This window comes from Dendronephthya gigantea, unplaced genomic scaffold, assembly GCF_004324835.1.
Source record: "Dendronephthya gigantea isolate DGI-Jeju-01 unplaced genomic scaffold, DenGig_1.0 000070F, whole genome shotgun sequence".
In the NCBI taxonomy this organism is placed as follows: domain Eukaryota; kingdom Metazoa; phylum Cnidaria; class Anthozoa; order Malacalcyonacea; family Nephtheidae; genus Dendronephthya; species Dendronephthya gigantea.
This window is the reverse complement of record NW_021163080.1, coordinates 11,303-25,994: the sequence shown is the minus strand read 5'-3', so window position 1 is coordinate 25,994 and position 14,692 is coordinate 11,303. Positions and strand designations below refer to the sequence as shown.

Here is a 14,692-nt window from a genome sequence, read left to right as displayed (position 1 = left end):
AAGGAGGAAGCGCACTTAATTTAATCTGTTTCACCCATAGATTATAAAGATAAATTAACTGATTTTCAATGAAATACGGTAGCTATACTATCCAGAAAAAACCTATAACAAAAACCGCGGTTATAACCTAGGTCAAACCTCGGTCTGATCACATTTGAACCGAGGTCCAACCGCGGTGAGACGAAGGTTAAACCTCGCCTCGGCCTCCGCAACTGCAGTGTTAGGTTATATCTCTGCGCGGTACTGTAGTCTGTTTGTACGAATTTCACCTGAAAGTGAAGTGATATCAGAAAAGGGGGAACTAGCTAAAATGTAAAAAGTCCTTACATTCATGCCTGAAGGTTTGGCAGTATAGTTAATTTGCAGATTCACAGTTTCCTGTATAGTTAATGATTATACTGATATTATATTTTAATTAACAAACTTTGAGAAAGAGATTTTATACATACATATCACGTTACCTTTTAAAAACATACGAAAAGGAGTGGCGATGTTTGTTGCATCTTCGCCACTGCAGTATTGTTCCAATTTAACAGCCAACGGCAGCAAGGCAAGGGTTAAAAGTTTCACTGACAAAAACGCCGTTTTAACAAAGTGTTTCATTCTGTTACTGCCAACCAACTAAATCGTTTTCCTATCTTTATATCTACGCATTTAGGACATTTTTTTAGGATATGGATGGCTGGTTGCCATGTAATAAAATTTCTAACACACAAAAAAAAATAATGGATCTGTAACATGAGACTATATAATATTCAGACTCAGCTGTAAATAAAGTCCTATATAGATCACGTATATTTTTTACAAGTAATGTTCAACGATGTATATAGCATGACAACCCAGCCTCGTTCCCAGGCGCTTGATAATATATTGATTTGGATTTATAATTCATGATGACTGGATGGAGGGGCGGTATTTCGAATTCTATAAGCCTGCGTGTGATTGGGCGATTATAGTTAGAAATTTATTGCGACAAATGCATTTGAGACAAAGGAAAGAATGCTAATATTTCAACAAATCTAATGGACCGAGTTTTGAACTTCATCAGCATAATAATTGTGTGCGCCAGCATGCGGTGTCCATATTCATCATGAACTAAATTTGTAAAACCATGATGATACCGTTTTGATTATTTTTCAAACCTGAAACACATCTGTTTTCATAGTCGATTAGCATACCAAGGGCATGAATATCATGAACAAATATAGTCTATAAATGATATATGTAATAGTCTAACGTTAATATTATATACAACCCTATTGCGTGGATATACTATAGCACATGCATCTAACTAGAGAAAATCGCGATATACATTTCATTGTAGAATATTTCCCAGATATACATAATCATAACGTCAACAAGTTACTTGCTTCTTGCAAACATGTATGTATACACGATTTTCGCACTTTTTCTGAACAGCTATATCCACGCTATAGGGTTGTTAACGTACGTTAGACTATTATATTATTTATAGACTATATTTGCTCATGATATTCATGCACTTGGTATGCTAATCGACTATGAAAACAGGTGTGTTTTGAAACAGAGGTTTGTTTTTATGTAGACTATATAGGTCTTCATATATATACGTGCATGTTTCATATAATTAAGTGTGTGTTTCACTTACAAGGTGTGCTACATAGTGTGCAACCGAACGACAATAATAAAGAATACATTAAAATTGCTTTTTTCTTTGCTTTGAGCATAATTGTATTGGTCATCATTGTTTACATATACGCAGCGGTATACGTGCGCAAATACGGTAGATTCCTTCCTCGCGTATAGATTATATATATATATATATATATATATATATATATATATATATATATATATATATATATATATATTATATACACAAGCGCCAGAAATGAGGTATGCTGCAATTTCATTGGTTGGCTACTAGACAGATATTAGCTATATATATATATGTATATATATATATATATATATATATATATAATATATATATTATATAATATATTATATATATATACACCCGTTTGCAAAACGTTGGCCGCAGATAGATATATAGATAGATACGCGAAATCTAATTAGAATTGCATATGTTGTGTAATATGATTGAAATCCCATGCAAATGTAATCATATGCAATTCTAATTAGATTTCGAGTATCTATCTATCTATCTATCTGCGGCCAACGTTTTTGCAAATGGGTGTATATATATATATATATATATATATATATATATATATATATATTTTATATATATATATATAAAATAGATAATAGCGATATATCGATCTATATATATATATAGCCTCGCTATATATCGTTACTCTTTACATGCAGTCCATATACATTCACATTGCAAATAAATATACATTACATACATTATTATGTACATTCATAATATTTTTTAATTATAATTTTCATAATATAATCTTTTAATAGTAATAATTTACAATAAAATAGGTTTGAAAGGCAGTGTTATTATATACAATTATTAAGAAGAAGTGCTATAATGTACAATTATTGAGATACAGTATCTCTCTCTATATTATATTATGGAGTAAAAATGTTCTTAGGCTATATCTGAACATTCATAATAATAATAATAATTTGCACAACCGAACTAATTTACTACTAATTTATACTCTTAACCGTATAAATTAGTATGTTGCCTGATGATTGCTTGTTGCATGAAACTTGAAGTAGCATTTTAAAAAATTATAATGAAAACAATAAATTAAATACTCTACAATTTCCGTTCTTGAAGATGAGAATATTATTAATACTTTATTTTCCAGATGCTGTTGGATAATTATAGATTTTTAGGTGAGATTTTAAAAACGTGCGTTGCTAATTATTTATCCATTTCATTTGTATTTGACAGCTTTGTTCATATGAGACGGGCCAGTCCCTTTTGGCCGGACTATAGCTCGGCAGTGCCGGGATCTCGCTTGACGTATTATTTTACTATATTTGTAGATTTGCATTCATATGGAACCGGGACAGCCCATGTGAAAACATCAAGCGGGCCAGAAAAAGCGAGTCGGCTAAACCGGGTTGGCCTGTCTCAAATGAACAGACCTCTATATATAGTGCTCGTGTATAAAGGTGCAGCTTTTGCTTGTATATATCAGGACTGATTTGTTTCAAATATTAAAGTAGGCACTAACCCGCATTTTCAGTGACGTATTCAGTGGAATAAATTACTACAGCACTAATTTGCAATCATACTGGGAGATTTTTATAGCAATTAGAAATATTATTTATAGAAATGAATGGCATGCAATAGCGTTTATATTGTAGCGTATATATAAGGTATTTTGTATTGGAAATTAGGCCGTATAATTTATTCTGACTTACCTGAATCCGCCACTGGTCCTTTTTCCTTTCTTTTATAATCAAACTCTAAAGAAACTCTAAAGAAAATGTTGTACCTGCATGAAACCACGGAAGAAGGGGGGAGGTGCAGGAAATCGCGTAATATTATATAGAAGAAAGCAAATTTGTAGAAAGCAAATTTTCTTCAGAAGTTGGTATTTCCAAATAATCACCTTTGTAGTTATACTTAAACTTCGTCTCGGTTTGTATTCAGCGATATTCAACTTGCCTAGCTTCGGCGAATAATTGTTATATTAATTAGTATTTAGTAAACACACAGCAAGTAGGGAAGGTGGATCGAACAAAAGGGGCTTAAAAAGTAAATCTACATGCATGAAGAATTTTTATACAACTAGTAGGAAAGCCCTGATATCAGTTTTCCAGTAGGTAGTACGTTTCGACTTCTGATGGAGTGAAGAAATGGGTTCCTGCTAGGATGGTGCTTGGGTCGCTGACGTCTAGTGGAGCTTGATAGAGGTTGTTCAAATTTCCTTGTGATTTAGCATTCCAGACAGCATTATTTAATATGTAAATATCATGGGAGGATCCAAATGTCGACCCGTAATTTGCACCGGTGTAAATTCCATCACTTATGTATTGTTCCTTCTTTTGAGCTTTAAAAGGTGGAAGATTTTCTTTATTTCGTAATGAGAAAATAAACGAACCTGTGCTTTGCTTGGGCCCGCTTCCTGTTAAGTAAAATATTGTGGTTTAGTTTTGTTGTCGCGTTTATTTTGTGGCTACTCACGATTTTAGCAATGCATGTCCATTACACACCAGAGAAATATTTAGTGCCGAAAATATTGAAAATACGACTGTCAATATTCGCTCTGGTGTTACAAAACATATTAAGAAAGAGAAAAAATATCAGGAAAATTTCAAAATGTTTGTGTTCAGAACAATGATTATGAATGCAAGTGAAAAAATTTCAAGCATATAGTTTAAGGATAAAAAACTTTCGGACGAGCGAAGAGCAATTTTGGCTTTGAATTTTATACAGGAGCGGTTTAGAGTAGGCTATTTCTAATGAAAAGACGTTTGGTCCAAATATTCAGTTGGAATAAAAAAGTCAAAGTTTGCGAATAAATCTTTAGAAAGACAAAAAAAAATACGCTTTTGCTCGAGCATAAAATATAGGATTCCGAACCGTGGTCAGATATCGTAAAATTCCGCTCACTGCTACAGCCAATGAGATCGCAGGAGAGGCTTTTTTTGCTTTTAAACCTATAGTAAATAAATAATGAAATGTTTGAGGCAATTGCTTTAGGATGAGGTCGCAATTTTACCATGGACCTCAAGTTTTTCTTTACAGAATTTCGGGAACCCGGATTAAAGCCAATTCCGATTCACGATCTTCACGATATATATTTCCGCTTATGACTTATGAGTATATGTACTGAGCAAGATCAGTGTTCCAAGAAATATTTTCCTGATATTTACTTCCCAGGGCTCAGCCTGGAAAGCTCAAAATGGAGTATACGTTCTAGCTGACCCAGGACCGATATCAAATTCCGCGCTGTAAATGTATATGTCTTGTGCGGATTAGGACCCAGCTGATAATCAGTTTATGTTCTATTCGACTTTCCCCAAGGTCCAGGTTTTCAAAACGAGTATATGCTCTGGGAACCGCTCAGCACCCAGCTCTTCGCAGATACAATACGAAGTGTATTATAGAGAAGTTGCTCCACACTTCCATGCATAACCCCACAAACCTTGTGCTCCGCGTGAGTGTCTTTATATATTGGAGTAAATTTTACAGCTACATTATGCTGAATTTCACATAACATAATCATATGAAACACAATTGATGAGGACATTCATCATCGAAAAATACGTCGTGAAACATGAAGTAAAACAGATTCAGATCACATTACAAAAGGATCGAGAGTAGAATAAATAAACTGCATTTCTTTTTGACCTTGACTTTACCTTTTTAAAGCATTTTCAAGGAAACCCAAAACGATTATTTGTATAATCACTTCTATACCTGATTTCGAACTCCCTAAACTTTGTTTTAGAAGTGTGCATGATTATTGATAGCTATATAATTTATGTGTGCATAAGTGCGTGTGCATGATTATTGTTTTTATCACTTTAAAAACGATGTTTGACGAATGACACGACTTTTCAAGTTATCGCAAGCAACTCAGCAAGTTGAAAAAATTATACTTGTGTGCTCCTATACCGAACGACGTCCCGTTTAACTGACCACCTTCCCGGATGGCTCGCTCGCTAGTGCATTATTCTACTTGATCAAAATGCTTCTCAAAAGCATTTCAGAATATGCCCGTGTGCAGTGGCCGCAAGGAATTGGATTTGGAATTAAACCCAGATAAATGAAATGATTATACTGCATGTCTATAGAGTCTTTATGCAATTGAAATTCTTTGTTCCTATTCCAATTGAATTCAGTTAAGGAAATATAAAAAATGATTTTGGAATATTGGAATAGATAAGAAATTCAAAGACGTTAATCCCACCTTCCCATGATGCTGTAGCGTAGCCTCCGAAGATATATTGACCAACTTTAATAATGGTCACAGTTGGCTTCTTGTAATCACAATTTCCATGGAATGTAGAGGTTGACCATCCATCTTTAGTTGCACGCCAACAAATTGTCCAATTTCCTTTTTCAACCCACGCTGTTAAATTTTTTCGCAAGGTTGGTTCTCCAGATAATATCACTGAGTTGGAAAAAGGTTCTGAATATATATAAGAAATGATATAATAGGTGTATATGGTAGTATATGTGAAAACTACACAGTGATATATAGTAGTATACATATATAATTTTGAAGAGAGAGTTTAAACTCACGAGTTTCACAAAGATCCCCACTGAATCCTTTTGGGCATTCACATCTGTACGGATCAGATCCCGGCCCATCTCGAAGATCAATGATCGTTCTCCCACCATTCTTACAGTTTTTTATTTTGCTGCATTGCACCTAAAAAAGCATATATGAGGATGGATATTTTTACAGGATCATCGTGCGATGCACCAGTACACCAGACTCACCAGTTCCGGTTCAGCGTTACTTTGATATTTCTTTTTTAGTGTAAGTTATTATTATTATTATGGTTGCACCTATAGGTCGCATATAAATTATACCTCTTACCTTTCTTTGGGTGAGTGGATGGTAAAATATCCAGCCCTTGTCATCTATTTTGCAATCACCAAAATCATGATCGAGCGTGTTTGTTAACTGCCAGTTAACAGCGCAACTGCTCTGCAAACCATACGTGGATTCATAGAGCTTGTTTTTTGTTAGAGGACAGACATCTATAATTGAGATGTAGACATATATATATATATATATATATATATATATATATATATACTCAAGTATATTTGTAACAGTGTATATGCGAAGACTTTAGATGAAGCGCACGCATTTAGCATTGTTTGTGAGGTTGAATTTATGTCAATCAGACAAAAAAAATTTATATTGTATGCATGCATGTTACCTTTTAAAAACATGTGAAAAGGTGTTGCAATGTTCGTTGCATCTTCGTCACTGCAGTACTCTTCCATTTTAACAGTCAGCGGTAACACAAGGAACAGAAATTTTACCGATAAAAATGCTGATTTAAGAAGGTGTTTCATTTTGTTCTTACAAAACAGACAAAAGGTTGATAGCTGTTTTTCGTGTTCGTGCTCGACGGTCGTTGGAAACTGAACTGGAAGCAAGGGCGCATGCCTATTAATATATTATCCGTGCATTCGCATGAAGGTACTTAATTATAGTCTTTTTCGGACATTTAATTTACATGTTTACATTTAATATCTACATATGCATTACCGGTTTCTATATATAAGCCGAAACAGGTTAAAAAATTTATAAACATGTATAATAACTTTATCATAACTATGATTTCATAATGTGGTCGGTTTTTGAAAATTTTGCTTGGTTTTACGGTGGTTATGTCGAAAACATCAATCAATTTTATAATCATCCAAATTAATTGCAACTATAGCTATAAGCTAAAGTAATTTAATGAAACTCTGTGGTAGAGGCGTAAAGTTATATATTCATTGACTAACTTAATAAACAGTAAATTAACCTACAACTTTATTTTTCTAACGTTATATAAACATAATAAAATAACAGAAATTTTGCCGACCAAATTAAATTGGCGATCGTTAAATGAGTAAACAAATGAAAAGAAACTATACCAATGCTAAAAGCGAATATAAAAATATTAACCCCCCCAACGATCTTTCACGATCATGCATTCTTATAAGGGATTTTTTTTTCATTTTGCTCTTACAAAGCAAAGAGCTGCATGCAAGCTAAAATTGTCAATAAACTTCGGTATGGAGTAATTATATGCTTTTATAATTGTATGTTAATTTAGGGCACGCCGGGTTTTAATTAAATTTCTGAAGTGTTGAATCATTTCATTAACTGTCTTAATTGCAACTTTATTATCTGGGGTTAATTTATAAACATGCATATTTATATTTTCGTGTATATATTTAATGCATATATAGCTAGGCAGCCTTTAAACAACCGCGGTCTATAATATAATGAACTTCCATTAGTTCCGGCCATATAACATATTATTAGCTAATATTTTAAGGCTTTTAATAATATACAATTTGAAGATGTGGAAAACATTCTCATATTTCTATTAAAATGTCAAGGAACTAATATCATGCATGCATGCAATTAACTTCATATATATTAGTTTGAAATACGTGTGTAGCTAAAAAATATATGATATGCTAATAATTGTATGTTAATTTAGAACACGCCGGGTTTTAATTAAATTTCTGAAGTGTTGAATCATTTCATTAACTGTCTTAATTGCAACTTTATTATCTGGGGTTAATTTATAAACATGCATATTTATATTTTCGTGTATATATTTATTACTAAATTTGAACAAAAAGCTGAAAAATTGAAGCATAACATAAGCCGAAGGCTTATATTCCTATACATATAGGAATATTGTTTTTTAACTTCTAATTTTCCATCACGGGAAATTACTATCATTCGATATGAATCTATATGATATTACCATTTAATTTAGGTATAGGTTTGCTCTTGTTTGCATGCATTCTTCTCTGTACATAAAGCTTAAAATTGAGGTTCTGCTTAAAGGTTGTACCGTTGTAGACAAATGACAAAACGTTTGACATGCCTTTTAATTCTTAATTTCGGCTCATTGCAAGAAAACACCGGACCAGAAATTTTGGTAATCACGTATAATAGTTTTGCTCATTATTATATTCAGGCGCCTTTAGAATGCTTTAAAAATGTTCCACGAATGCCTTTTTAATACTTGCGCTGACCTGATGACCACAATGTGATGCAGAAAGAATCATGCAAATATGATGTCTATAACAATTTAGAATTTTGAGCAAAAGGTACTCGGGTTGTATATAGTACTTTGAAGGCAAAGTAAGCTAGAACATAGGCGGCCCAGACTGATCTCGCTAATCTCGCTGACCTCGCGCGACGCTCATGTTGTCTGAACAGTCTTATATTATGTCATAATATAAGACTGTTCAGACAACATGAGCGTCGCGCGAGGTCAGCGAGATCAGTTCTGGGCCACCTATGGCTAGAAATGGTATTTGTCGGTATTGAACAAATGTTGTATTGGTATTGATTTAAGGTGGCTCCCTATAGTTGCCTCCCTCTCGAAAATTTTAATGCACATTTCAAACATCATCAGGATATCCAGCATTTAAACGTTTGACTAGAAGACTAAAATTTTATGTAACTTCCTGGCAACATACCTAAAGCAGAAATCTATTCAGAACTTGTGCTTGTCGTTGCTATAGCAACAGAGACGTTTCAAAATGGCCGCTAAAAAGCATTTAATCGAGTTTATATCGCAAACGAGTTCGGTGACCCCCAATTTTTTTTCATCATAATTTTACTCCATAGATGGTTTATCGATAGTAAAGTTTTAAAAAAATTCTGTCTAGTGCGATTTTTTAAAGGGCTAAAATAACGTATTTTGCAATGAGAAAAATCGCACTAGACAGAATTTTTTTAAAACTTTACTATCGATAAAGCATCTAGGTTGTATAAGCGCCCTGTTCTGAATAGATTTTGGCTCTAGGTATGTTGCCAGAAAGACATATAAAACTTTAGTCTTCTAGTCAAACGTTTAGATGCTGAATATCCCTGTTTAAAAATGTGCATTAAAATTTTCGAGAAACTGTAGGGAGCCACCTTAACTGATAAAGGTAGTCTTAGGAATAAATGCAAAACCATTTTTATCGTTTTTCTTAGCGAACAAAATAATCCATTCACCCTTACATTCGTGCAAAATAACTCAAACGAACGACGTTAAACTCATTTGTTGTTTAGATAGATTAACTAAATAATTGTATTTCGTTTACTGAGCCTGAGTAAAATAACGACGTGTTTTGTGACAGATCGTAGAACTGAGTTTTATATTTACAGCTTGCCAAATGTTTATTTTTGCACCAATTTTAGTTGTTCCAGTTCAACTCAGAGGCAAAAATATTTACAGCTAAATAAAGGCAATTTCATTGCTTTAGGCTTAAAATATGGTAAATTATGGTTAGCTAACGTGTTCAGTTACATGCAATTTACAGAAGCCGGGTCATTTTTCATCGTTGGGTGTGCCTGGTGTTTGTAACTTTGGTAACTACACATTAACACAAGTTTTTCTAAAGAATAGCTTTTAGTGTTAACGTAAAAGAGGAAAAAAATGTTTCGCTGGTGGACCCATCACCCATGGTGGACCTCCTAAATTTTCTGTACCTTCAACTTTCAAGTTTCTAAAAAGTTAATCTGGTTCATCTACATGAAGTTCTTCCATTATTAATGCGCCTGCCGTCCTAAGATACGGATGTCACAATAAAGTTTGTCGAATGTTTATTGTGAAATAATTCTCGAATATTTATAATAATTCTTATTTTAAATATTGTGTGTTTAGATTTTGCGATCATAATGGCTGTAAACGTACCGAAAGCAGTTATATTCAACGTTGTATGTTTGGCTTCGTGTTGTCATCGTGATTTGTTTCAAGGTGTGGGTGAACCGTATCATAGAGGTTTCTTCTGTGACGATGAAAGTATCAGTAAACCTTTCAAGGATTCGACCGTGTCATCTACAATTGCTGGCGTTGTCGGCGTACTTCTTCCTGTATTTGCTATCCTCCTCATCGAATTACCAAAGTTTCGCGAAATGAGAAAAGACAGATCAAAGCCTTTCTACAAATCTCATTGGTAAGCTAGGCCCAAAGATCATCTGTAGGTATATTTTATATAATATTTTATAGAAAATATTTAAAGAAGTCTTTGTTTATACACCGATCTTTGTTATATTTAGTTACTCCAATTCCCTGCCATTGTCTAGTTATGTTTGTTTTGTTAATTTTTGTAACACTGTTTTTTCTGAATGCAAATAAATTGATTTCATTTCATCATCCATTCTACAAGTTAGGATACTAGTATACCCTTTCTACTACTCTAAATTCTCGGGCAACTTTGACTGCTGTATTCCTTAGCATTCGCCCCAAATTGGAGGTGTAACAGTACAGACTCACACAAGATGGCAAAATTCCACTGTATAATTATAAAAAATTGATTGAGAATATTGGGGGCCATTTCCTTATTTAAATTGCCATGCAAAGGATCAAATTGACATTAGAGTAGATGGATTAAAACTGGAAAAATGTGGCAGCATTCATACAATTCATTGATTGTGCATTGAAACGAAATCCACATAAAATTCTTTTGCTTTTCTTTGACTAGCTTACATATACAGCAAAAATATATATGAAATTCTTAGAAGCAAAGACAATCAGTTGTGTGTGTCAAACAGTTGCGAATAATAATCACATTATTGTGAATTACAATTTCGGTGGCTAGATACTATAAATTAATGACACGGGTTCCCTTTTTTTGGTCACCCTGTACATTTTCGTGACATGGCGTTTTAATTTTAGCTGAATGCTTTAACGTATTTGTATTTCACGATTTGTTCGGCATATTAAAGGAATTTAAATCTAGTAATCTCATTAAATAATGACTATTTCTCTAGTGAGAAAACAAAGAGCATCAAATGTGGTTATTGTGGTATAACAACTGCCTAAAATAGACAAGGGCCTTCGTCAGGAGATTTACAGTATGTATGTTAGTATGTCATACTAACTCCCCTGATGAAGGCCATCAGGTTGAAACGCTGAGAAGTGTATTGTCTATTTTAGGCAGTTGTTATACTACATTTGATGCCACGCTGCACCCTGGTTATATGAGAAAACAAAGACTCTAGGATTGGAAGTGGTTCTGCTTGATCTTGAAAAAGTGGCGTAGCCAGCATCGATAATTGGGGGGCTCATATTCATATTCATGTTAATAGACAGTAAAGACAATTGATTTGAAAAGAAATTAATCCTGCGTATCACGAATATATGAATATGCCCCTCCCCCCAATTATCGTTCTGGCTACGCCACTTTCTTGAAACCATATTGAATGTTGTTATTATCAGAATAGCTGGATTATATTGATTACCAATATTTAAGATAATATTTATTAGGTAGTGACTTAGTGTAGTTCTAGTTCTGATTATTCTAATGTAAGCTTTCTGAATTCTAAGTAAGTATTTTCTGGCAGGCAGGATCTTGACATTTGGTAGAATAGTAAAGATGGTACACGTAGTCTACTATGGAACTACACTAATGCAGATATTCTAAGAGCATGTACATGTACCTGCTCCAGAACCGTTTTACTCTAGTCTGTTTTTAAAGGTCTTCTTCTACGACCAACCATTCAGAAGAGATAATCTCTATTCCTGATGCTGTGAATGATTTTATTATCCTTTAGGTTTCGATGGCTTTGTGTTGTTTACATATGTTTTCTCGTTGGTGCGGCAGCCACAGTGGTCCTCACTGACGTTGGAAAGTACACGGTTGGCAGATTGCGTCCACATTTTCTGGCGGTTTGTAAACCTGATTTTGCCCACCTGAATTGTACAACAGAATTTCACCGGAACTTTATAACAGACGACGTATGCACTGGAGATAAAGATCTCATAAAAGAAGCAAGACTTTCTTTCCCATCTGGACATTCGTCATTTGCAGGTACATAATATTTAATACCAAATTTAATAATACCAAAAGGTGCGGCGACCAGTGATTTTTTTTTAAATGGTATAATATATGTTGAATACTAGTTCCACTTCTATTAAATGTCTCCCTCAACTACACTGATGGTAATCCCAGTCTACTCATAGCTACAGCTGGATTTTACTTTGGCTAATAGAATGATCGATCAATTAAGGTGAAACAGCTCTCGAAAACAACGAGATCTCTCCAGTAACCATTAACGATTAAGATAGGGCTCAACATACGTATTTCTGGTTCAGCGGCTCCCTCAAGAAGTGTCCAAATTTCTCTCACGAATCGCTTGTGCTGTAGATTGCCTATACAGTATATGTATATGCAGTTTTTGCTGTAAAATATTTTATCACCATGAGCACACGAATATTTAGTCGCTGTTGGTGCCGTACTGTACACGACATCTTCTTCCTCGATTTAGCTAATTTTAATTCTATAAGCTGTCATCTACAGTACCACTCTACAGCTCGCAATGCCATCACAAATTTTACCGTCATTATAGATCACATTTATCATAACATCTACACCGTTCTCCGCACGGCCGTCCCAGGACTTAGTTTTGGTTACAGTACCACTACGTGATCTTAGCCTTTTACAATTGGTTCTTTTCAAATGGTTTTGCATGTATCGTTCAGTCACTTTCGCCGTGTCCCCTCTTACAAGAATTTCTCAAAAATTATCTCACGGTTACAACACAGTGTTGTCTTTTTTCACCGATAGCTTTAGTTGTTAGCTCGCTAGTTCTTGCTTTCGCAAATTACAACGTACTGTACTTTCGTAAATTACAACGTTACAATATGTTTTACTTTTTAAAATAACTAATGTCGTGGACCACCCCTTTTTAGTGAAAGATTGGATTTTTTAACAATCTAGAGATTTAAATAGACCCTTTCGATAATTACGTCACAACATTACCGTTTTAAATTTAGAACCACCTTAACTGGGATGGAATTCAAGTTTTACTCTCACAAGCTATGTGCCAAGATGCAAAACATCCTTCTTCAACACATGCATGAAAAAGAATTTATTATGTGACGCATTTTTTGTTTTATTATTATTCGAAGAGCTTAAAATGTTAAAAAACGACAACCCTGCGTGAAGAATTGATTCCTTCACACCATTGTTTAATGGCCTAATTTCAGCGAATTTTGCAAGTCTACCAAAATGCGTGTTAAATATTTCGGGTAACGCTAAACGAACATGCTCGTTCTATACATCAAAACTTAAGTTAGGCCTTTCTTAATTCAGCAATGTTTATGCAAATTTTCTCTATCATGCATCGGACGTGTGCACCTTTTGTCATTTGCGCCATCAAAACCAACTTACATCGGTTCTATCTGTTTTTCAGCGTTTTGTATGATGTTCTTGGTGCTGTACGTGGATCTCCGAATGACATACTTTGCAAGTCTACGATTGTTCAAGCCTGCGGTTGAATTTGCTTTGCTTCTTTTAGCTGTTCTCTGCGGTTTGTCGCGTGTCTCAGATTACAAGCATCACTGGAGTGACGTTTTTGCCGGCCTACTTCTTGGAACATTTTTCGCGTTCTTTTTCGTACTAAGAATTTTACAGCTGCATCGGTGCAGCACGGACGTACGCGAATGTCAAACTAGTAATGATTTTGTAATTCGACATTCGGGCGACGTTGAACGAAGCGGCGAGACTGCTGATGGCATTCAAAGTTCGTAGGAAGCAAGATTTCGTTCAACATACACTTGGCCGCGTTGCAGATATCTTTTCTAATAAATTTGGTACAATTTTTCTTTCAAACTTTTTAGTGCTGTGATGAACAGCAGAAATTCAAATGAATCAGTCATACATTCAATCACAGTGTAAACGTTCGGGGGGGGGATGAATACTATTTATGTTTGTAGTGATTATTGCACATAGTCAATGATTGGAAGGTCGTTTAATCTTCTAATGTGATCGAAATAGTAAAATAGAATGTTTCAAACCTGGGGTTCGGGTCCAAGCATGTCCGTTTTTCATTATGTCTTTCCAGAAAAGGATAAAATAAATCAATTAACCATATCCATTCAGCACATGATCTCGTAGTCCAGTGGTGAAGACAATGGTCTCCCAATTGCCGAGTCGATGGTTCGAATCCAAGTATGCTAATTTTTCATTATGTCCTTCGTGAAAAGGATAAAGTAAATTAAATAAGCTTAGCCGTTCAGCAGAAGATCTTTTAGTCTAGTGGCGAAGGCAATGTTCCCCAAGTGGTAAACCGATGGTTCG

The 14,692-nt window shown here is 34.4% G+C and overlaps 1 pseudogene; it reads left to right on the top strand.

Moving 5' to 3' along the window:
- The first annotated feature begins 10,286 nt into the window (after positions 1-10,286).
- Positions 10,287-14,396, top strand: LOC114531356 (annotated as a pseudogene).
- Positions 14,397-14,692: the final 296 nt, after the last annotated feature.